This window comes from Branchiostoma lanceolatum, chromosome 18 (genome assembly GCF_035083965.1).
Source record: "Branchiostoma lanceolatum isolate klBraLanc5 chromosome 18, klBraLanc5.hap2, whole genome shotgun sequence".
Lineage (NCBI taxonomy): Eukaryota > Metazoa > Chordata > Leptocardii > Amphioxiformes > Branchiostomatidae > Branchiostoma > Branchiostoma lanceolatum.
The window spans coordinates 2,311,406-2,335,380 of NC_089739.1; the positions used below are offsets into that span (position 1 = coordinate 2,311,406).

General features: G+C 39.6%; 1 protein-coding gene across 3 annotated transcripts in view; it reads right to left on the reverse strand.

Annotated features, from left to right (window-relative positions):
* The window catches only part of LOC136424298 (potassium voltage-gated channel protein Shal-like), a 100,000-nt gene that overhangs the window by 17,540 nt on the left and 58,485 nt on the right, over positions 1–23,975 (reverse strand). For all 3 annotated transcript variants that reach the window (XM_066412844.1, XM_066412846.1, XM_066412845.1), the window contains exon 2: positions 16,980–17,070. The gene's annotated coding sequence lies outside the window, so the exon portion shown is untranslated. The remainder of the gene's footprint in view (positions 1–16,979; positions 17,071–23,975) is intronic.

Below are 23,975 nucleotides of genomic sequence, written 5' to 3' on the forward strand. Positions count from 1 at the left end.
TGTCTACATACACGAAGGAAGCTGCAAAGTATATTTAGTAAACTTGCACTGCATTCTATTTTATTTTATTAGATCTATTTATTGAGGACCGGGAAAGAGCAAATTGCTTATACTATTAGTAATTCCTCTCCTCAAAAACGTGAATACAAAAATAGAAAGCAATAACATTGATTAAGGACACAAAATATATAGAAATACAATCGATAAAGGAAAACAATCAAGGGGGAACAAGACGAGCTGGTGAGCGATCAATCAGGAAAGCCTACCTGGACAATCGATAAAAGTGTGAACAACATCGAAAATATTACAGTTTTGTAAGTATGATAATGAAGCGGATCCTTGTAGTAATAACAGGCAGAGTAGACAACACTGTGCACGTTTTGGTGTGTTGAAAAGAGAGTTACTGTAAAGGCATTTAAGTTCGCGTCACGGTGGTTTATATCTCGCGATAAGGTGAAAATGGAGTGTCTGCGGTGGTTTTTAAGTTCGCGGCAGCGCTATAGTCACATCTGCTACAGTATTGGACATAAATGTTTGCGGTGGCTTTAAGTTCGCGGTGAAACGGTCGCCGCGAAAACCGCGAACATAAAACTACCGCCAACATTTCTACATTTACAGTAATATAGAATAGCAAAGCTCTTTTATTCAATCCGACTTTTTACACGAGCCAACGTTTCGATGACTGTCTGTCATCTTCCTCTGGGCGATACTGACTGGTTCACTTCACTGAAGCTAGGTGCTACTGCTTACAACGCAGTCATGGAAAGGTTGGCTCATGTAAATACTTAGTTATTCAGGCATTCTCCAACCTGATGAAATTATTCACGGAGAGCGAGTTGATATATTTTGTGAAATTGCTGAGTACACTCAGACCTCCAAGGAGAACAAAACCTTCAACAACAACGTAATAAGACCATCACTGTCCATCCTGGCGGCTATTGCTTCTGCAGCGTGTTTCGTGGCGATAACAAGAAAAGTAAGGCACAGATATTGGGGAGTGGGCGATTATCGAGACAAAGGCTGCTGTCATGAGACCAACACACGTAGCGAATTATACTGATGGATGTGTGGCGTGGATATTTGAGGAAACTTTACGCCAGGCCATAATCACAGTAGTGTGCTTAATATCTGGCTGCAACTTGCTACTTGTAATGAATACAGTACTGTAAATGCAGAAATGTTCGCGGTGGTCTTATGTTCGCGGTTTTCGCGGTGACCGTTTCACCGCGAACATAAAACCACTGTTTAGTCAGATACTGTAGAAGTATGTGACTATCGTGCTGCCGCAAACTTTAAACCACCGTGGGCACTCCATTTTCACCTTAGCGCGAAATAAAAACCACGCGAACTTAAATGCATTTACAGTATACAAGATGAGGTCTGTGTCAATAACTGTAGATTTAAAGGGTAAATTGCTTTGAATGAAAGTGGTTTTACTGCAGCAGTTGTACATAAAACATTAAGTCTGGTCCTCAATGTTATGGGAACAGAGATTGAGTCTGAATTCACCGTCGTATATCTGAATCAAGCGTGGCCTTGGTATTATTGGCAGGTGTGTCTTTGGAGATCTACAACATCCAATTTACGATTGCAACTCCTGTACTGGAGTCAACCTCAATATAGCGGGGATTTGGTACGCGTTGGATCACGTGCATTGTGATGTAGAAAGTTTTTTCACCAATGTGATATCTTTTTACTTTAATAACAACGGTAACATAAAGGGAAGTGACTTTGTGATTATTTCAGTCTTGACCAAAATAATGAAATAAAAGCAGAGAGAAAGGTACATGATTTGCTTGCATTACTTCAATATCTTCTGTATTGTTCGTTTGGTATAACCAGTCATTGCAGTGAGGCACCAATTCTACTAGACAGCGATCGCACTGCTACCTCGCTGCGACCTGAACTGTACGTAACCCTGATTTCGTAATTAGAAAATAATGCAATATGTACAAGTAAAAAAACATACAAAAGCGGTTAACGCTTAGCTATGAATTTTTTTAGCGTTGAGCAATCTTTTGAGCTCCAGGTCTCAGGGCGGTCGCAACAAGGCATCACTCTAATGGTATGTGGGTGTAACAAACCTAGGACCTTGCGCAAAGTCCACAGAGAGGCGACTTCAAAGCCCCCCCCCTCTCACTGGACCCGCGGCACGATGCCGGCGTCGCTGCGTCCTAAACTGGATTTGTGTTACCCTTGACTTTATGATGGGAATATCATTCAAAACGTACAAGTATGACCAAAAAGACAGCAAAACACACACAATTTTTTGTTTTGTCGGTGAAATTCGTTGAGTGCTTTTGTCAATTCCATCGGCCGCAGCGACGCCGCCAGCGTGCCGCGGGTCCTGGGAGAGGGGGGCTTTAGGCAAGCACGTGTGATACAAGCAAGTGTGCAACTTTTCTTATCCCCTGTACATGTCTCGCCGGAATTAACTGGAACGTCGAGACAAGGCATCGAACATCACCAGAAATTCATGATGACATATATAAGTACCGGACGTCATTACTGGAGGTGAATTAAGGACACACGGAGGTCTAATTGTAGATTTCTAAGAGATACCACTGGGTGTCCTTGAGGCCTAATTGGCCAGATGATTATACGTCTGTCTTATCAGGGAAGCACATCGTTGGCCCCGATTGGGTCACTTTGAATTCCTTTTGTTGTTTGTGTATAGTATCACGTTCGCACTGTCCCTTTTTAAATTCATGATGACAAGAATAAGTACCGGTTGACATTACAAGAGGCGGATTAAGGACACGGGAAGGTCTAAATACAAAATACCACTGAATGACCTTGAGGCCTAATTGGCCAGATGATTATATTTCGATTTTATCAGAGAAGCAAATTGTTGCCCCCGATTGGGTCACTTTGAATTCCTTTTGTTGTTTGTGCATAGTATCACGTTTGCACTGTCCCTTTACAGCCACGATGACAAGAATAATTACCGGATGGTATTACAAGAGGCTACTTAAGGACACGGAGACGACTGATTATAGAAACGTTTCAAATTTCTTGAAACTGCCACCGGGCGTCCTTCAGACCTAATTGGTCAGATGGTTCTATCTAATCAAAGAAGCGAAATATTATCCCGGAGTCACTATGAATTCCTCTTGTTGTTTGTGCCCAGTATCACATTCGTTGTCCTTAATAAAGTTTGCGAACCAAAGGGAAACATGTAGTAATTCATGTAGGTTCTGATGCCACCCTCTGTAACAATAAACCTCTTGTACAATGCATAGATTCCATTGAAGGCCCGCATTTGCAAGCATCAGTGTGAGCCAGTGTGAGCGCTTTTGTCTCTTGAGAAACTACCCGAGCTTAACTGGAAATCAGAGGCCATCACCAAAGATCCATGATGACAAGAATAAGTACCGGATTTCATTACCGGAGGTGACTTTAAGGACACGAGGTCTTATTGTAGCTATAGATTTCTTAGAAATACCACTGTTTGTCCTTGAACCCTAATTGTTCACATGATTCAACATCTATCTATTCAGGGAAGCAAATTGTTGCCCCCGATTGACTCGCTATGAATTCCTCTTATTGTTAGTATCACGTTCTCTGTGCTGTATCAAGTTTGGGCACCAAAGCAATACAATCAGCTTCTCTATTTTTCATTAAGTGTAGCCACATTTTGCCATAATAAACCTCTAAGACAATGCGCAACGTCTATGCTCTTGGGCAAGCATTTGTGATGTTTTTTTTCCCTCTATCACGCGGGCTAAGACTTCTGGGCTCTACTGTATAAAGCAGGGACCAGAGATTACCAGATATTCATGGTGACAAGAGTACTCACCGGATATAATTACCGGAAGTGACTTGAGGACACAAGGAGGTAATATAATTGCAGAAGCGTTGCAAAGTTCTGAGAAATACCATCGGTTGTCCTTGAACCCTAATTGTTTAAATTATTCAACGTCTATCTAATCAGGGAAGCAACGAGTTGTTCCTGATTGATTAACTCAAAATTGCTCCTGTTGTTTGTGCGTCGTTTATATTGATTAAATGGAATTATTCTTTGACGTAAGAAGCCTCTTAGAAGAATCAACTTGGAACGGTGCGGTATTAAAAAACTGCAACCAATGAATTGTTTGATTGCCACTAGTCTTATAAATATTACTCCATTAGGAGATTACCTAGAACAACCTCAAATATCATAACTCTGCTATTGAACAAATCATCATTTTCAAACTGATTTATTTCCGCCGCAGTATTTGCTATTTCTTATACTATTTGACTAGAGCTTTGATTTACTCTGCTTGTTATTTCATATATACGTCTTAAAGCTACTCTTTATCTGAGACATTTGTTTCATACGCTTGGAACTGGTCCAGGTTTCAAGACGTGGGTGCTGAGATATGAATAGTTCTAAGGTGGTTTATGTTATAATTGGCAACATTTATTATATTGTCATATTATCAATAAGGCTGCTAATTCTCAACGTCTATCTTCAGCTATTACAAAATTACACAGATCAGCGTAAAGAAGAATGCTACTGAGCTACTGAAATTAAATGAGCATGCTGAATGCTACAGTGCTACAATACATTTATTATTTCTCGACAATTGGCAAAGCACCCCTTTCAATCAATTGTCTTCCCACTATTTTTTATACGATATTTATTAAATGAATGAATTTCATTTCATTTATTTATTTATCCAGGGACAAACTTGTCGCCACTAGGGCGATTTTCAAAGCGCCCTGCGTGCATACATAAACGAATATAATAAATTTATGCATACATAAATGAATGAATGAATGAATTAATTAATCAATCAATCAATTAATTAATGAAAGACCATTATTGAACGTTTATGCTCTGATGAGCTATTAAAGTACAGGTAATGGTAACAAGCAGAAGTACAGTAACAGTGATTACAAAAGGTGATACCTAACTACATCTAAATACTAATTAACAACGCTATGTACAGGTTCAATTTCTTCTCGCCTCTTAAGACAGTTGTAGATATATGAGCAAGCTTCGGCTGGGGACCTATTAATTTGGTTCGTTGATGAAAGTTAGACATCCAGGTGGTAAGATACGCCGAAAATAATTACTCAAGCAACTGGATAAAATTTTGAAACTTCAAAATTTTATCCAGTTGCTTGAGTAATTATTTTTGGCGTATCAATTAGGTTCTATGCAGTTTGTACCTAGACTGTACTGAACTGGTGGTCCAAAAAAGGTTCACCGGTTGGGCAGAACAAACAAAATATTGTGACGTCATTACGTTTCAAAGGCCATCGATATACATTTACTCTTTGCAAAGAAAATTGCACATCTGCAAAAGGGCTACCATTATCAGTGGGTTTCCATAAAGGCAACAGCAGCTGTACACAGCAGAACCGGACCTAATTGATTTCTAAACGTGATTCAGCGGAGTAGCCATAAGTAAAGCAGAGATCGTTATTTCTTGACCTACAGCACCCCATTACGCCACTTTCATCACGTGCTGAACTTCAAATGACTATAACAGGAGCAATCAAATCTTTTCTACCATCTACTCTTTGGCCTTCAGGCAGATTTAACGAGTTGTGTGCCTTCCAGTGGAGACCTTTGGCAACTACAAGTACGAATAAGCACCGTCCAGTTTGGTCGGCACCTGCGCAGACCTGAATGTCGATGTATCAGTAGCCTTCTGTATACTGAACTGTTTATATCTCGTAAGAATAGTGGAGGATTTGGTAAATTCGGCCATCGGACTGAATCCCGAAAGGAAAAAAGAAATGTAGAGCTATAGAAAATTGCATAATAAACATGATAGTCATTATGTTGTTAATTGGACGTCACTGATGGTGCAATCATGTTACTTGGCATTAGTGACTGAAAATGATTCTGCATTTTAATAGATTATCATAATCTGTGTTTGTTTGTTTGTTTTATTCGATCTTCATTAGTTTTCAATTAATACAAATCTTACACTATTATTCCTTGAGTCCAATACATCAACATCAAAATACAAGGAACAAAACAATTACATATGATAGGCAGTCATGACCAAAATCAAATGTGATACACGACATCTACAATTGACAGACAGTAATGAACAAAATCAAATGTGATGCAATAAAATAAATGTGGTGTAAACCGATACCCGATGGCTGATTGAAAGTATATAAAAACAACACCAAAAAAACGCAGGAATACAAGTACGTAACTTACTGCTGCGCAGTCCTAATTCTTAAAATTCAATTTATGGTGATTGTCTTATTGTTCATATGCTTTTCAGTTACTGTAATAGAACAATGCACATTTGCTCACACCCGATGATCTGTACGCATGTACTGTATTGTCTATTGATTGGGCAGAGACAAAGTGTCCGAAGAGTTTATCAAGCAGTCCACCAAGGTACTTCTCTTGAACTCACTTCACCTCACATGAAGAAAATAACGATATCTATTCGGTAATTGACTTCGTCGGCAAATGTTCACGTTGAGACGATCGACCTGATAGAAAGACCGAAAGTGCCCCCGCCACAGGGACCTCTATGTTCGGTCGCCCATTAGAGAGGTCGTTAGGATGAGGCCGCTGAGGACATCCAAGTTCGCTTCTTCGCGATGAGCAATACAATTGCTCGGTACTAGTCCACTGGGTTCCACTGCTGCAGTGGTCTGAACACCCTGCAGCTGCAGTCAGTCTTTCTTCGTACATGAGCTCACCGTTAAGGTCTTTGGCATGCTGCCAGGTTTGTTGCAGACCGCAGAATAGGTGTAAGTTGACGCCATTTGAAAATTCGCTACAATAGCGCAGAATTTCATTATCCAAACTCGACGTTTTGCGCCTTCATGAATCACATGATTTTTATCACTCAATCAGTGTCCTACCAGAAATACATGGGGACGGGGAGTTAGGAATTGCGTACTCAGACAGCTATTTATAGCCCCCTTTGTTAGTTAATTGCATACATTTGTCTGTCTGCTCATGTATCAATGTATATTTGGTAGTTTGATTCCGATTGTCTGATTGATTGCGGTGCTGGTATAAGTTAATTACCAACTTGAGTGTATCTTCATCTTGTCTGTATTTGTTTATTTCTGTTTCCTACATGCTACAATACGAATCTCACTCCTGAGGTCAAGTCATGGATTGATCATTGCCAATGGCTTCCTAGGTCCTAAAAATTTGCATAAATTTTATGATGAATGTCCAGTGTCTGAAGAATTGTTTGGAATGCTAGAAAGTGGCAGACCCAGTCGACATCATTAAACTTTCTTGAGTGGCCCAGTGCAAGTTGTGCTCTACTGTAAACTAACATACAGGGACTTAGGCAGGCGGCTTACAGTTACAGCTACTTCCAACTGTGAAGTTTGAAAACTGTCTCGCGCCTTCAATTGATATGACACTGATAAAGTAATGTAATAGATTCATTCCTAAACAAAATAAAGTCTTCTTAAAGTGGAATCTTTAATATAGATCAACCACAAATGTTCATTATCTTATTTAGCAATTGAAGAAAGTCCCGGTTTGTCTTTATTCTTAAATTGATGCACGTATCTTCAACTATAGTCTTTAATGTCGAATTCTGTGTTACGGGCCTATTCGTGCATTCAACGTTAGTGCAAAACAACACGAGGGTCTATGAAAAATAAAAAATAAACCTGTTGTCATCATCTTTCTATTTCGCTCACCCACTCCACCAGTTTTCTGCAATTGGGTGGTTCGTATGCGTGTGGCGTAACGGCAAGGTGTTTGACCCAGAGCCCAGTGGTCCCAGGTTCGAATCCTCTAATGTTTGGAAAGGCACTTTACACGAATCCCCTTACACACCACCCAGGTGTGAAAATGGGTACATTGTTTTCTGTACATGGCACTGTTAAAGTAAGTTATGGAAAACTTGAATGCAGTGTCACGTCGTACTTGTCTGTGTAAATGCGAGGTAAAAAAAACAGATTCTGTAGAAATCTGAGAACCGCGCAGCTAACGTTAGTAGTGACATAATGATGTACTTGCAGCGGCAGACCTGTGGCTTCCTTTGCGGTTTCAGCCCCACGTAGATGCAATGTTTTCTTGAGTCTCGCGCCTTTTATGGGGCCCCAAGGAGGGCGTAACCTTGAGAGGCCCAGCTTTCAACGCATAAGGACGCCGTAACAGGTACCATTTATATCTCACCATGGATAAGACGTGAGCAGACTGTATGTGGTTGGTACCGTGGCCTTGAAATGAGATAATATCACTGTTGTGGTTTTTAATGGCCTGGCAATCCATGGATGGTGTTTGAAACTAGTGTTCTTATGATAAAGAAATCAAATTTGAACCTATGTGAACCATAATAAAACCTATTTCCCTACTTCACACACTTAAGTACTGTACAAAAATTCATATTCCTAATGCGACTTTACAAACCTCCAATTGAAAAACACGTCTGTTCTTTTATATCCACTATAACCGAAAAGCGAGAAGTAGAATTTATCTAATGATAGTCATATTCTTTTGTATCAGTTATCTGTACTTGTTATTTTGTTTTGTTGTGACCTGGACTTAGCCAAGTGTGGCAGAAATGTGCAATAAAGGTCTTCATTAATTCATTCATTCAATAAATCTTAAACAATTTCATTTAAATTCTTATCATCAAAAGATATAACAGCATCACATTTCTGTGAGTGACCTGAAAGCAGAGTAAGTTGCTGAGATGACTGATGATCGGCAGAACTGGATGTGTGTGGTCTATTGATCCGCAGATGTATGATGATGATGATGATGATGATGATGATGATGATGATGATGATGATGATGATGATGATGATGATGATGATGATGATGATGATGAATATGATGATAGCTTCCTTTTTACTGAATACAAGATACTTCATACGTTTTGATCTCAAGTTACGAGATTGATTTTGAGCAAAGAAGGCCAAAATTTACAATTCCTACCTTGGACCTTATGTTCGACTCCAGCATTTTGCAATACAACGTTGAAAGTCATTAAAACAATAGGAAAATGGCTTTAAATGTTGAGCACCCATACCAGCATTGAGAAACTGTTGCGAAGGTTGAGTGACCCAACTTTCATTTGCTGATGAATTGCCGTTTGTCCCTACCAGGTTACCAAAGTTTGTGACAAAACGCCTGTCCAGAAAATAAGCGGTTTTGAGCCGTGCAATTCAACTATAAAGTAATCCCAACCCTTCATATAACATCTATTTCGCTGTTCTCTTGGCCCTAACTAACCTTTAAGGTACCGCCAGCTCAGAAAGTATAGATGAAAAGTTCTTCTGTCAAAGACTTTAAAACCTGCGTGTACAGGGTAATTCTGATGTATCTTTTGATATACGAACCTTGAGATTAGGTGTCGTTACTTTATGAGATAAACCAGAAGCCATCCCATCCGTCCTTCTCTGGAAGCCAAGAGGCCGAGTGTGCTGCAGAAAGTTTAGTCTTACTCGATGAAGCCTTCATAATCACAACAAGAAAAGAAAATGAAGTGCCATGTGTCACGGTCATTGGGACTAGCCAAAACAACCGTCAAAGGAGGAAGAAATAGGAGAAAGAAACAACGGAAAAGATGGGAGGATAATATCAGAGAATGGACAGTCATGACGCTAAGTGTCATAAAGAGAAGACATAATAAGAAAAGTAGAAAACCGAGGAGGGTAGAAAAAACTGGTTGTCAGATTTTCTATGGTGCCCCGACGGTCAGAACGTTAGACTAAGGGATAAATGAGATGAAAGCTTAGAAGGAGCAATGCGGAACCGAATATTTCAGAACAAAGTTTGTCCTGGCTTCTTCCTTACTTAAGTCTAACGATGATGATGGTACTGGTGGTATCCTGAGATATGTGAAATCATTTTGAATGAAAGCATGTAAAGAATGGTATATTATGCAATTCCATTGAAACCCGGGCTAGTCTCCCGTGAAATTACCACGATTAAGAAATGGCTGGTATGATTAAATGGTTGGTATGCTTGTTCTGAAGGGGGCGGTAGCTTCGTTAACTGAACGCCTCAGATTTAATGAATGATATCATTGATGATGTATTAGCTGTCTACCCCCGTAACTCGCAACATTCAAATGATACCTGACTTAGGCATGCTATGTATGCATTAATATCTCTGAAATGAAGGATTTTCGGATTTCGTAACCGATTTTACTCAAGGTGAAAAATAGACTTTACACGTTTGAAAAAACTTAGTGGTAAACGTTGCTAGCCTCTGTTGCAGACTCCTTCCGGCTGTTTTTTTTTTTTCAAGTTACAGTTTTACTATTACTTTTTTTTTCTTATTGCTGGCCGGGAAGGAGCAATAAGAAAAGAAATATGTAATAGTAAAACTGTAACTTGAAAAAAAAAAAAAAACAGCCGGAGGGAGTCTGCAAAGGAGGCTAAAACTTTGCTTGCAATGTACCTGGATTGAGTCATTGGGACAACACTACTTACTAGAAATATTTCATCTTTTTGTGACTATATATTAGTCAAGTACAATGGTGGAGCTAATTGCCATGTCAGCATATTATGTTTCCGTTATCCTATGTTGACCTCTAACTTCTCTCGCTCACTTTTAATTTCACTATATTTGATTTTGTATGATTTTTTGTTTACCAATTGTATACGTTTTTGTTATTTACATTTCATTTTAATACTATGTAAGTGGACTCCAGGTAGAATTCGCCAAAAAAAGTTACTCAAGCAACTGGATAAAATCTCGAAACAGTCAGACGTTTCAGACAGCATCCGCTATCTTTTGTCAGTGACTAAAGAAGGATCTGATAGAACTAGGTTTCAAACCAAAACTCTGAATAGATATGTTAATGAAGGGAAGACAACTTCAGATGGTTCATTTGGTATAAAACCAAGTTCTACCAGATCCTTCTTTAGTCACTGACGAAAGATAGCGGATGCTGTCTGAAACGTCTGTCTGTTTCGAAATTTTATCCAGTTCCTTGAGTAACTATTTTTGGCGTATCTTACTACCTGGATGTCTAACCTTCATCAACGTTCCAGGTAGAATTGTGGTTCTTAAAGTGATACTAATAGAGATCTAAATGAAATAAACAAACATATTTGGAATATTGAGTATCTGCTTCAAACATGACATGCAATTTGCAAATCGCTTAATCCTACTTGTACGCCAGGGCGTTCACCAGTAACGCAATTTACTTTATGTTATTCTACGATACAATTTGAGATGATTTTAGAGATACAATACAACATAACGTAACCTTTCACAGGCCCCAAAGCTGAAAGGCAAGGGCAGTATATTAAATCGGGCGGACATTGAGTAAACCCTAACCGAGTTTGCCAAGTAGAGTTCCTCTCTGCATTTGTAAAGTGTCCTGTCCAATTACAAAGAGCACCAGATACCCTTAAAGGTCAAGGCTAACAGGAAGAGTACCTCATCCCACTGAGAGCTAGATTGGTTGTTGTTTGAAACAAGAAGCTTCACTACAAGTCCTCGGGGTAACCCCTGCTCTCTACTCTATACGTAACACGGGATGTGGCATCACGGTGAACGGATACAGATTTGAAAAGTGGCGTTTTTAAGTTTGAATGTGCACATGGTAAATGTTGGTTTGAAATGTGTTTAACCATGATAAGACTTGTATTAACGCGGATGTTAATCCGTACTTTTGTGATGTACGCAATATCAAAGAAATGCAATTATGACCTGACTTATCTTACACGTTAGAATGCAAACTATTTTGTATTAGCTTCAAGTTAAAACAAGACAACCCATACTACTGAGAGACCTTACAGGTCCCGGTAGTCGAAAATATTCAAAAACAAACCTTCACTCATTTGACATGGACAATGAATACCGGTACATACGACCATAAACGTTTCTTGGTTGAGAAGAGTTTGAAACGGCACCTTCCATCAGCTCTGAATTGCCCCTTCACGTGAGTTGGAAGTCAAAAGTCACGCAGGTGACGTCGCAGGAGGCAACGAAGAAACTTTGAAACCAGAAACACGGAGATATTTCCGCACGATCCCTGAAGTAAAGTGCAAGATCGACGCAGAAAACAAATTGAAACCAGAAACATGAAGAACTTTCCGCACGATCCCCGAAATGAAAGAAAGTGCAAGATTAACGCTGAAGAAACTTCGAAACCAGAAACACGAAGAACCTTCCGCACGATCCCCGAGTGAAGGGAAGTGCAAGATTGACGCTGAACCGGCGGAGTCAGAGTCTTAAAATAGAAATGCCAATAATCTGTACATTTGCACACCGCCCTTAATGCAGCATTATTACGTGGTCAGCTCATTCACCTCGGCAGACATCGTTAAACGAGCTCTTTGATGGCTAAATACGTGTTCCTCCTTTATTTCAACAGACCTTGTATGCTGGGATGGCTATTATTACCGGCTGGATAAAAGGTCCATTTAAAACTACAAGCAACATGGTCGAGGTATAATGTCGCTGTCAATGCTCTTTTTACCGTAAAATCCGTCTGCGCGTTCAACAAACGGCGAATATCTGTTGGGTTTGAAAAGAATACACATTGTATAACAGAATCTATATTAGATATCAGTCGTCCATTTAAATGACGAAATAAAACTATTAACATATATATGCATTTATTCTATTGGCTATTCGTGGTCATAGTGGGTTTGTACTTGTATAGACTGTCATTTGAAACGGTCCCATCTAAACTTATATTAGACATAGGCTGTCTAAATGGTCAAAAGATAGGCGGCCAAGCGGTTACATGGAAAATGGATGTACAGCGAGACCTTGCAGAGATGGGTTGTGAATGGGAGGGGCAGCTGACCAGTGTCAATGGAGAACAATATCGGCCTTTCCATAAAGATATACGGTAATTCTTGATTTGTTAACTGTAACTTGATTTTAGCTGATTTGACTGTCACTAGTCACAAGCTAAAATTTCATCATCGCTAATATTTGATCACTAATATGTAAGCTAGTAAAGTTTGTTCCCACCGTTAGAATTAAGTGCCATGACCTATTCCATTTTATCACAACCGCTATGTTTTCCTGTCGCTATAATAAATTGATTTACATTACGGTAAAAATAATGATGATAATGGTGTTAATGACAATGAAGTTATAAAAACGCAACGTCTTGTTTCAATTCCATTGGTTTAGTGAAGAACATACAGACAGGACTGTCCAACCTATGCTTGCAACGACTCACTTCATCGGTCATTGTCCGGTCGTCTAAACCCGTCTGTAACCAGTTTCTGATATCATAGCTACAGTTGTAGATCGGTTTATTCCATTTCACTTGTTCGGCGAAGGACGTATAATCAGTGCTAACCAAGCAATAAAGAATACAGTGCAATCGTCGTACGACCTTGATAATCAATGAAACGACAGCGTACAGCTTACAGCTTGTGATATCATTGCTGCAGTTGCAAACTGGCTTTCAAAGGAGTTTGCAAAACGTTGATGTGTCTTTGATAAGATAGCAGTCCCCGTTGGCCCTTGACCTGACTTGATCCTAAGTCTTCTATAATTCATGAAATCAATTAACCCTACACAGATCGTGACACATCGCAGGAATAAATTGGACGAAAATGCATTTTTCATCGCCATGGAAAGTGGACGTGATCTCGAAGCAGTTAAGCTCACCCGAGACGTAATCTTTCACTGGTCGTGACAGGATATGCTGAAGATGTGTACAGTCTACACAGGTTTATTGTGCTGGGCCATGGGGGAAATTGCGCTATAGCTCTTTTTGACAAGACCATGGTTTTACATTTCATCCGCAAGAACCGCAACACTTCTAGTAGTGTGCATGATGGGGGGGGGGGGGGGGAGGTGAGAAATGGCTGACAGTGAACATCAACTTAATACGGGGGTAGAAGAAGGGTTACGTTTCGATTATTTTCTCCATTTGGCCATAGGAATTTCTTGTGTTTTTCCAGTGCCCAAAGGAATCTGGTAAAGACTATGCGTAAATGATCGGCAAACTCATTTGGCAAATTATTCTTTCTGCTTGGTCAAATTCTATTATTCTACAGTAACACAGGGACTAATTTTCACAAAGAGAGACACATGGATAAGTAACAGGAAAGAAAGCTAGCGAAATACACATAATCACATAATGTATGACGTTGGAGTAATATATATATATATATATATATACTATACTATGTAGAGCTTACTCCAGGTAAATTACCATAAATTGTAAACCCACGAAATGCATATATAATAAAGTTGGAAGAAAAATGAATTTCTTATAGCTGGAGAACTTCTCACCAAGGTGACGCATGAGCAGGCCACGTGATGTTAACCCGACGTGTTGTTGAGTTAACTCCAAGAATTTTTAAGAAAAGAGGAAGCTACCGATGCATACAAGCTAAGAGTGTAAGTAACATTGTAAGAAATTTCTTACATTGCTGCAGCACAACTTGATATTGGAGAACTTATCCCCAAGGTGACTCATTGACAGGTCACATGTTGTTAACCCGTGTTGTTGAGTTTACTCCAAGAATTTATGAGAGAAGAGGAAGCTACCGATGCATACAAAGCTTAAAGCGTAAGAAACATTGTGAGAAATTTCTTATTGCTGCAGCAAACTTGATATGGAGATCTGGTCACCAAGGTGACTCAATGACAGGTCACGTGCTGCTAACCCGTGTTGTTGAGTTTACTCCAAGAATGTTTAAGAGAAACCTGGCAATGGATACAGAGCTAAAAGTGTAAGAGATTTCTTATTGCTGCAGCAAACTTGATATGGAGATCTTGTCACCAAGGTGACTCATTGACAGGTCACGTGCTGTTAACCCGTGTTGTTGAGGTGACCCCTCGCAGGTCACAGCGTGCCCTCCCCACGCGCCACCGCTCCCACGCTCCACTGGCTATCTTAATAACTTCCCCCGCTGTGAACACGGCCGACCGTCGCTTGTCTTAATTTGAGATATTACGGTGAGGGCACGAGTCACAAGGGCAGGACGGTCAGGAGAGATGGAGGACGAAGAGACAAAACAAAGTTATGTTGAAGAAAAGGGAAAGGGTCAGACTTTTCATTAAGCATCCATTGCCTTTCGTCAGTGTCTGGACAGTGAGCCCAGTGAACGCTACCTGAAACGTCTGACCGTCTGACTGCTTGAGTAACTGTTATCTTGTGTATCGAATTAACTGGACGGTCAGGAGAGATGGAGGACGAAGAGACAAAACAAAGTTATGTTGAAGAAAGGGGAAAGGGTCAGACTTTTCATAAAGCATCCATTGCCTTTCGTCAGTGACTGGACAATGAACCCAGGGAATACTAGCTGAAACGTCTGACCGTCTATTTGCATGTCAGCTTGAGTAACTGTTATCCTGTGTATCGTATCACCTCTGTGTCTAACCTACATCAACCTATCAAAGTTGTCATATTTGAAATACTAGTTAGCTTTTTAGTTTGTGAAAATGATACCGCACCAACTGAAGAAAGGAATTATTCTTTTATTCATCATAGTATTTTCGAATTAAACAAATTGGCAGCAGCTTGTCATCGCTTTGACATAACGTTTAGACCTTATATCCACGGTGTATTCACTAGCAATTTATGATATTCCTTTCCATTAACTGGCCTGATCACATAATAGGCAGTAGGCAGGTTGGGCGGGTTTTCATCAAATGCAAAGTTTAATTGACTTAACGGGTTATCTAGTGCAACAGCCGGATTAGAAGTTAATTATCCTTGTGGTATGTTTCCACAATCAATTCATTTAAAACGACTTGAAATACGTGCATGAAAAAGAAGAGTTCTACCAAATCTGTTTGCGCTGTTACGGCCAAAATGTCGAATCTGTCTGACGTAGTAGAATAGGGAGAAACATTGACCTATAGATCTTTACCAATTTATGACCGTAATTTGTCGTAAGTATCTCATTTCGTCGAATGGTACCTTCTCAATTGCTTCCAATGCTGTGGTCAGAGCGGAGGGTCGTTAAGCCTTTATGGGGTATTATAGACATGTTCCTATGCGGAGTACTAACTGGCGTAACAATAGGATGAGAGCTATTTTGCCAGTAATTCCGCCCCCATAGCAGGTTAATGTAATGTTATTTGGGGGAGAACATTCTGGAAGTCCAATAGGTTAGATTATGTGGGTGGATATTATTGCCGCTGATGGGGTAATGTTGTGGTGTAAGCAACGTTAGGTGTATTTTGGTGCAATTAAAGCACGTAATAAGATGTTGAGATGCTTTAATATTAAGCCTCATATGGGGATTCCTTGCTGAAAAGGCATGGATCCCATAGTCTATTCCCCTATCATATTAGGAGCTTACAGATATATACCAATTTTTCAATCCATGACAACTATTGCAACCGCTTATCTGCTGTGCATATTGTTGCACATGTTTATCATTCAGAAATTTAGAAAAGCATAGGTATGCAAATCAAACAGATCCATGGGTTTTTCGCCCGTTTCTTCAGATCTAATAAGTTAGATCAAAGTTTTTCTTCATCTCTGGTCTTGTGTCCTACTTTTACATTTAAGTAGTTGCTTAATGCTTGGCTTAACTTCAAAAAGATACTGGCCAAGGTTATTTGGGAGAGGACATAGTCGTATTTCATTAGGAGGCGATTCAATTTCATTATCAGTGACGCCTTCTGTCGAGTCGTTAAGGTAATGGTGACATATATCATGTATATCATGACCCGGTACCGTCACAGGGATATCTGATAATTGCCCTTTATGATGTAACACTGTCAGTTGATAAAGGGCAAAGTGATAGCACATGCAACTGTGGAATTAAGTACTTGACCTGGCTTTAAAAGGTGGGTAGGCTAATTTGAATTTTTATTGACTATTGTAATTCTTATTTCAAAAGTCACTACCTCACAAAACCAGAAGGCCACTAAAGGGTTATATAGTCTGAAAGTGCTGGATTAAAATACTTGGCCTGGGTTGATTGGGCAAACTGGCCTATTTGTTTTTTATCGTCTATGATACTGTCATCACAAATTATGAAAATATGCTCCGTATATTGACCCAAGAGGAACTTATTGACGTCCATAGTTGGTAAATTCTAATGTCTTACATATATAGGATTCGACGCACTTAAAATTAACCACGTACCTTCGTGCGGGTTCTGATGTCTAGGGCGTTGGGGTTCCAGTTATAACTCCAAATGCTCTTGTTGTCAGTGCATAGCATGTAGCCACGTTACCTGAAAATAACAATTACAATCATGATGTATACAAGAAAGGATAGTATTTTGCTACAATGTTTCATTTGCAGTTGTGGGTATAGCAAGGTCCAAAAAGATACCATTTGAAGTGCAAATCCTAAAAACTACTGACACTAAATTCTAAACTAATTGGGTTGGACTTCTTTTTCCGACACAGTGGAAGATTAATGATCCCACTTTTTCTGTAATGGGTGGGCTTTGTGAAGCTAAGAGGAGGGTAGTCTTCATTTTGTCTGTAAACGTGGAGAAATTAAGATGGAATTTGCTGGCTTCTTTAAACAGCTCTTTTCTTTCATGGTCGTAGAAGGGGCAAATTTAAATAAAATGTACTTCATCTTCCACTGTGTTTGACATACATACTAATGTACAACAATAGCATATAGAACCGCACTTCAGCCCAATATGGTTGCATTTATACAACCCATGATTAAAACGCCTAACACTTTCCCTTTCAGAAATCCTGGGCCAGGCAGTTCCAATCTATGTATATAGATGGGGCCCTGTCATGCAGCCGCTTGTATCTCATGCATACGTCAAGAGAAAATATGAAACCGTATCCACCACAGGACCCTGAACAAGGTCAAAAACTTCATTACGCCAGGCGGATTTATTGGACACGGTGCCTGACAAGCATAGAGTGGTAATTGGAGCATTAATCTCAGACAATAGGCAGCCTGGATGTGGCACGAAAGGTTGTGAATGAAGGATATTCAGGACAACCCACGTGTCAACGATGAATATGGATAATAATTTACTCGGACTGAGTTACGAAATCCTCGTTGCACGGAGTTGTTAAATCACGGATGCAGAAGTCATAACCATCGGCATTGAAATAACAAATATGACACGAAAACTATATGTCTATGATTGATATCGAATGCTAAGCATAATTGTTGAATTTGATTTACTTCAATTAATTAGAGAATGCTTTGTTGTAAATGGCATACGACCACTGAACATTTGTAGACCATTAGATATTGGAATCATTTCAAAGACGAATACGGGTAATTTAGTCGGACGAAGTTACTAAATCATCACTGCAGACGTCGTAGCCATTGACATTGAAAAAACGAATAAGAGAGTCACACTATATATTTATGATTAATGTCGAATGGTGAGTTTAATGGGTGCATGTACTTTACTGGAAGTAATTGGCGAACGCTTTGATGTAAATGGCATGTAAATGACATTAAAACTCCTGCGACCACTTAGCATTTGCAGACCATTAGATTTTGGAATCATTTCAAAGACGATTATGAGAAATTTACTAGTAAGGGACGAATTTACTAAATCAGGCAGAAGTCGTGACCATCATAATCAATAACCAATAGTCATACTGCCACAATGGTAAATATTCAAAAGTAAAAATACATGGTTATGATTGATGTTTAATTCAACGTATGATGAATGCATGTGATTCACTTCAAGTAATCAAAATAGCGTAAGCTTTGGTGTTAATACAATCGGCATGTTTATGTGACATTGAAACCTCTGAAACCATTACGCCTTTGTAGACTATTAGAATCAATTCACCTATCGTCTATGTTCACCGTACAGAGACAGCGAACGTTTGAAATGCAATAATAACGATTGTGTACTTTGTGTACAATATCTACTTTTGTATTCAGCATCGAAGTATGAAAAAAAATCACACACAAATACAGAAATACCATGTAGCTCTTCTAGAATTGACAAGATGAATGTATAGTTGTTACGAATATGCAACCAAAACACCCTACTGCATCGATTTTGACTACCTGCTTATGATTTGAGAGCCTCATACCCTAGGGAGCAGTGCTGCTTAACTGCCTACTAATTAGACATGTTGTTTTATAGACATGGCTGCTTACATTACCATCTAAATGAGATTCTGTATGTGCATACTTATTTATCATCTCAGTCGGGTGTTTGCTAATGCTTTTAGTTCAGGGTTTATCTAGGCTATGAATTAAAGATTCCTCAGTCTAACACTGTCTTGTTCATCTCTATTTTAGTGCGACACGGCCGTAAAGGGTTTAACTGTCATTGTGTAACCCCTTATCATAGCGTAGACGCAAAGCACTATGAGATTTTTTGTCATTAAGCTCAGCCTAGAACACCATGGCATCAGCAAAAAGTATGTGCCAAAGTAAGTCAAATATAGCTTTCCACCTATGACAAATTATGTTCTTATTATGTAATGCGTGCTATTATCATTTTTTACAGCTGCAGTTAACCGATCAAGCCGTCTTCATACTTGTATAATCCATTAAATCATTTCTATTCTTCAATACCGTAGCCTAGAACACCATGGCTTCAGCAAAAAGCTTGTTACAAATTGTCAAATGTAGCCTTCCACCTATGACAAATAGTACTCTTATTATGTAATGTGTGCTATTATTATTTTGTACAACTGCAGTTAACCGATCAAGCCGTCTTCATACTTGTATAATCCATTAAATCATTTCTATTCTTCAATAGCGTAGCCTAGAACACCATGGCTTCAGCAAAAAGCTTGTTACAAATTGTCAAATGTAGCCTTCCACCTATGACAAATAGTACTCTTATTATGTAATGTGTGCTATTATTATTTTGTACAACTGCAGTTAATCGATCAAGCCAACTTCATACTTGTATAATCCATCAATTCATTTCTATTCTTCAATAGCGCAGACACGAAGCATTCATTGAGCTTAGCCTAGAACTCCATGGCTTCAGCAAAAAGCTTGTTCCAAAGTTTGTCAAATGTAGCCTTCCACCTATGACAAATGATATTCTTATTATCTAATTCGTGCTATTATTATGTTCTGCAACTGCAGTTTATCAACCTGACTTCATGTTTCTATAATTCATCAAAGCATTTTATTTCTAATCTCACCTTTTGCATACAATCGATTATTCTCAATCACTACAGTAATATTTTTTGATCAGACGGCACGACATTAAATCTCTCTGGAGGATAATTAAATCGGCTTTTTGTTCTATTTCTGTAGCAGCCCGATCTTAAGTAGGATTTAAGTGAATATCTGTCGATTATTAGCGCATAAGTCCACTGTAAAGTACAAATAATCGACGGATCAGGAGTACTTTAGAGCCTTTTCAGAGACAATGAGCATAAAAGTAAATCCTCTTCCAGCTACCGATAGATATTGTCAAGCAAAAGTGAAAAAACCTACACGCAACAAAAAAATCACGTAACGACTGCCGAGAATATTCTACTGACTGGATGCTTCCATTGCAAATAAATTGGCAAATGACAGACATGAATTTCGAGAGAAGAACATCATGAAAAACAGAGATACCTAGGAACGTATACGAATGTCTCGCCATATTGATGATGATGAAAGAAGCTAGCCATAGATGATTATAATGTTGAAAATATTAGGACATTGCTTGATCCAGGAATGATACGATATCATCATGCAACAAAAACGGTGCAACAGATGTCCCCCCAAAAATACCACACGGGTTATTTCCATCTCTCAAAGTCAAAATAACTTTAGAGGCGTTTCTCCTTTCTTATCTTATCGAATAACTGCAACAGCGATATTATCTTCAGCAGTGCAGCCGACACGCTGCACTGATTAGCGAGTGGAACGACACGGAGAAATAAAGACACGTCCGCGGGGAGCGGTATGACGCACGTCGTGGCTTTGCCGTCCAATAGAACTGTCAATCAAATCAACAGAAAATAGCACAACTTTCAGAATAATTTCAGAGCGATAATGGTTTGGTAACGTTGGCAATATTTGATCTTAGCGCCGCAACTTTGGCGTAACAAAATAAAGTGTGTCGACAAAAATAGACAATGTCGGGGTTTGTACATAAGACTGCACTATATCTGTATCTTTCCAATGGCAAGGAGAGCGAGAGAGAGAGAAAGAGAGAGAGAGAGAGAGAGAGAGGGGGGAGAGAGTGAGAGAGAGAGAGAGAGAGAGAGAGAGAGAGAGAGAGAGAGAGACTGAACGGATGGAAAATAGACTGTCATAAACCATCATGTCCAAACACTCCAACCATATCAAATACCTCGTTACCGGCGAATACTTCTGCTAACAAAACATCAGGGCATACCAAAGTTTCAAACTAAGCTGATTTCTCGTTGGAAGTGTTAAGATGTCTACCAGACTACTGTACTTACGCTGGCTATGATGATAGTAATATCACCGGGGGAGTTTGGCCACCATAGGGTTTCATTTGCCAGGCGCAGTCATGTTAAATTCTTCCAATCATACCCCAGTAGAAAGGCCAGGTGGAAGATGCAGGGTTAAGTCCAATAGTCTTGATTGGCACCGATGCTGACCATGTACTTGCACCCAATGTCAAGGACCTCAGTGGCGTTCCGTAACGAGATCATTCATGGCGTCGGCAGGCTTTTGGAACCCTCCCCGTACATACATCGTCTCATTAGTGGTCCTCGTTATCAAGAAGGGGAGACTCTACAAGGGTTAACCCTGGCGACATCAAACCGAGGAGACTCGTTGCGTCCTGGGCTGTACTGCTGAATCCAGGAACAGATGTCTAGAGGTGAAGGTTGGTTCTGACCACACCAGATGATGCATAGGCTGCCTCTCATCTCCTTTCAATTACTCTTGGGCACAACTTTGTGTAATAAATACAGCAGGGGTCCAGTCCACTGGTACACAGATGTGTTTTCAGGTATCATACTACCTTCCAAATGCTGAGTGGTAAGCATAGCAGAGAAAGCAGTATGTACCAGTCATCGTCATCAACTTCATCATCATCATCATCATAATCATCATCATAATCATCCTTTATCTGAATTAGTCAGTTAAAGTATAGATAAAGGTCCTCCAGTACTTTTTGTCTTTCATAATGTTCATCAAAGCAGTCCCCGACGGACCAGTGTCTCTTTTAATCAATGTGGTTAGAGTAGTGTGTGTCTGTCTATCCAATTCTACGTTTTCCCTGCGGTACCCTCTGAATAATTCGCCGAGCGGGTACCGGGTACATTTACCAAACCTGTATACCTGTATAAGGACCGCATGGCTATTGTGACCACTTGTTGATGGTACAGCAGACTAATTTCAATCCGCCATTTCTATAATAGCCACCTGTCTACTGTTGCCATTTTCGTCGAGAGCCCTTGAGTGATTACCATAAGCAGGTTTGATTGCATAAGTTTAGTTCTGTGCAGTCGTAATCAAAACTGTATGCAATTAGTGTTTTGCAAACATTGGCTAATAGGTACAATAGAGAGATTTTGAAAGAAAAATACGAATTGATTACAAAACTCAAAAAAGATATTTGACCGATATCCATTCTTGTTAGACCTACAAATCAATGGAGGTAAGACGAAAAGACATCTTCCCTTTATCATGAGGAATTTAGCCCAAACAAACTCTTATCTGTATGTTTACGAATTCTTGCTATACTTTGTGCCATGTACAATTGTCGTGCAATAAAGTTCTTCTCGTCTTCTTCTTCTTCATCTATTTTAATCTATCAAATATCTTACTCTTTACAGACATGGAGTCTGTTTTCTCATTTGTATTTGTATACGATACTGGGCAAAGCCTTCCTCACGGCCCAGGAATCTTAATTAGTTAAAAGCTATCATACGAAATAAAACAGGAAAAGATAAAAGAAACAGAGACGGAAGAAACAGACAAACCAGCTTTACAAAAGACCACAGCGTGGCATCCGGTTTTATCCAGATCTGCAAACCGTGTCTCAGGACATTAATCACTTCTAACCTTGCCTCACCGAACCCCTGACCTCACTAGAGGTCACTTAGCCACCATTAAAGGCCTGAATACATCAATCGCTTACTAGTAATTGATGAATGGCCCAATTTTATTCTCTCTTTAACGACTGCCAATAGATTGTTTGGGTCTTTAAACCTGGAATGTCAGGATTCTTCGTTATCTAGCATAAGGGTTTGCTTGCCCAATTCACAGACTGTACAAGCCGCCGGGTTTCTGAAGGCTTATATTGTTTTTTTTTTATTCTTCTGATGACCTATCAGTTCTATTTGGTCGCGAGCCGTAGCGACGCCGCATTGCACTACTAGATACTTGAAAATGCATCATGATTCACCTCAGTTGAGGATGTCTAGTGCTTCACCTAAGTTATTTTGTTCTTGGTTCATTGAGACTGACCAATGTCAATGGTACAACTAGAACTGATATGCTATCAAGGAATATAGCACGTTAAACCCGAAAGCCAGACTCATAGAGTTTGCTAAGGTTTGTCAGATGCTGACCTTGTTGAACTATTCCGTGTGGAAACCTAAATTGTCATATTAATCTTGGAGTTCATCTTATTCGTCAGACATTTCAGTCATGTTAAGGCGCTGTGCCAACAGATTCCGAACGGCAATGCCATGGATGCCAAAGTTAATTTTAAAAATGCTTTTTCAAGAGTGAGTTTTGCTTGCTTACCCGTTATGTCAAGACCTTCCAGTCACGAGTGAGTCTTACCGGTTAAGGACAAACAATATAACACCAAATCTAATTTTTTTTTTAAATCACGCTTCTGGAACTAGAAGCCGTGAGTTCAGTTCCGACTGTGTCGCCCAGCCGACATGCATGCTACTGGAAAGGGTCGCAATCCATAGTACGGGACGTTAAGCTGTGGTCATTGTACTTGTCGAAAAGAGCAAGGAGAATTTTCCAGGTACAATAAACCTGTGAATGCTGTACATAGCGTCTGTCTTCTCTGTAACGACCAGTGGAATAAAGGCTCTTCAGTCAGCTTAAACTGGATCGAGATCACTTTCCTTTTTCCATACTAAGTTTCACACTATAATGTTTTAGAGAATCTCTTCTTACTACAACGATACAGATGCAAACCGCTGAAAAGACAAGAAATATCTGCAATGCGGTAAAAAAGGATTTCCCAATTAGGGCTCCCCCTAATGCGGCATAACAGAAGCGCCTCCAGCA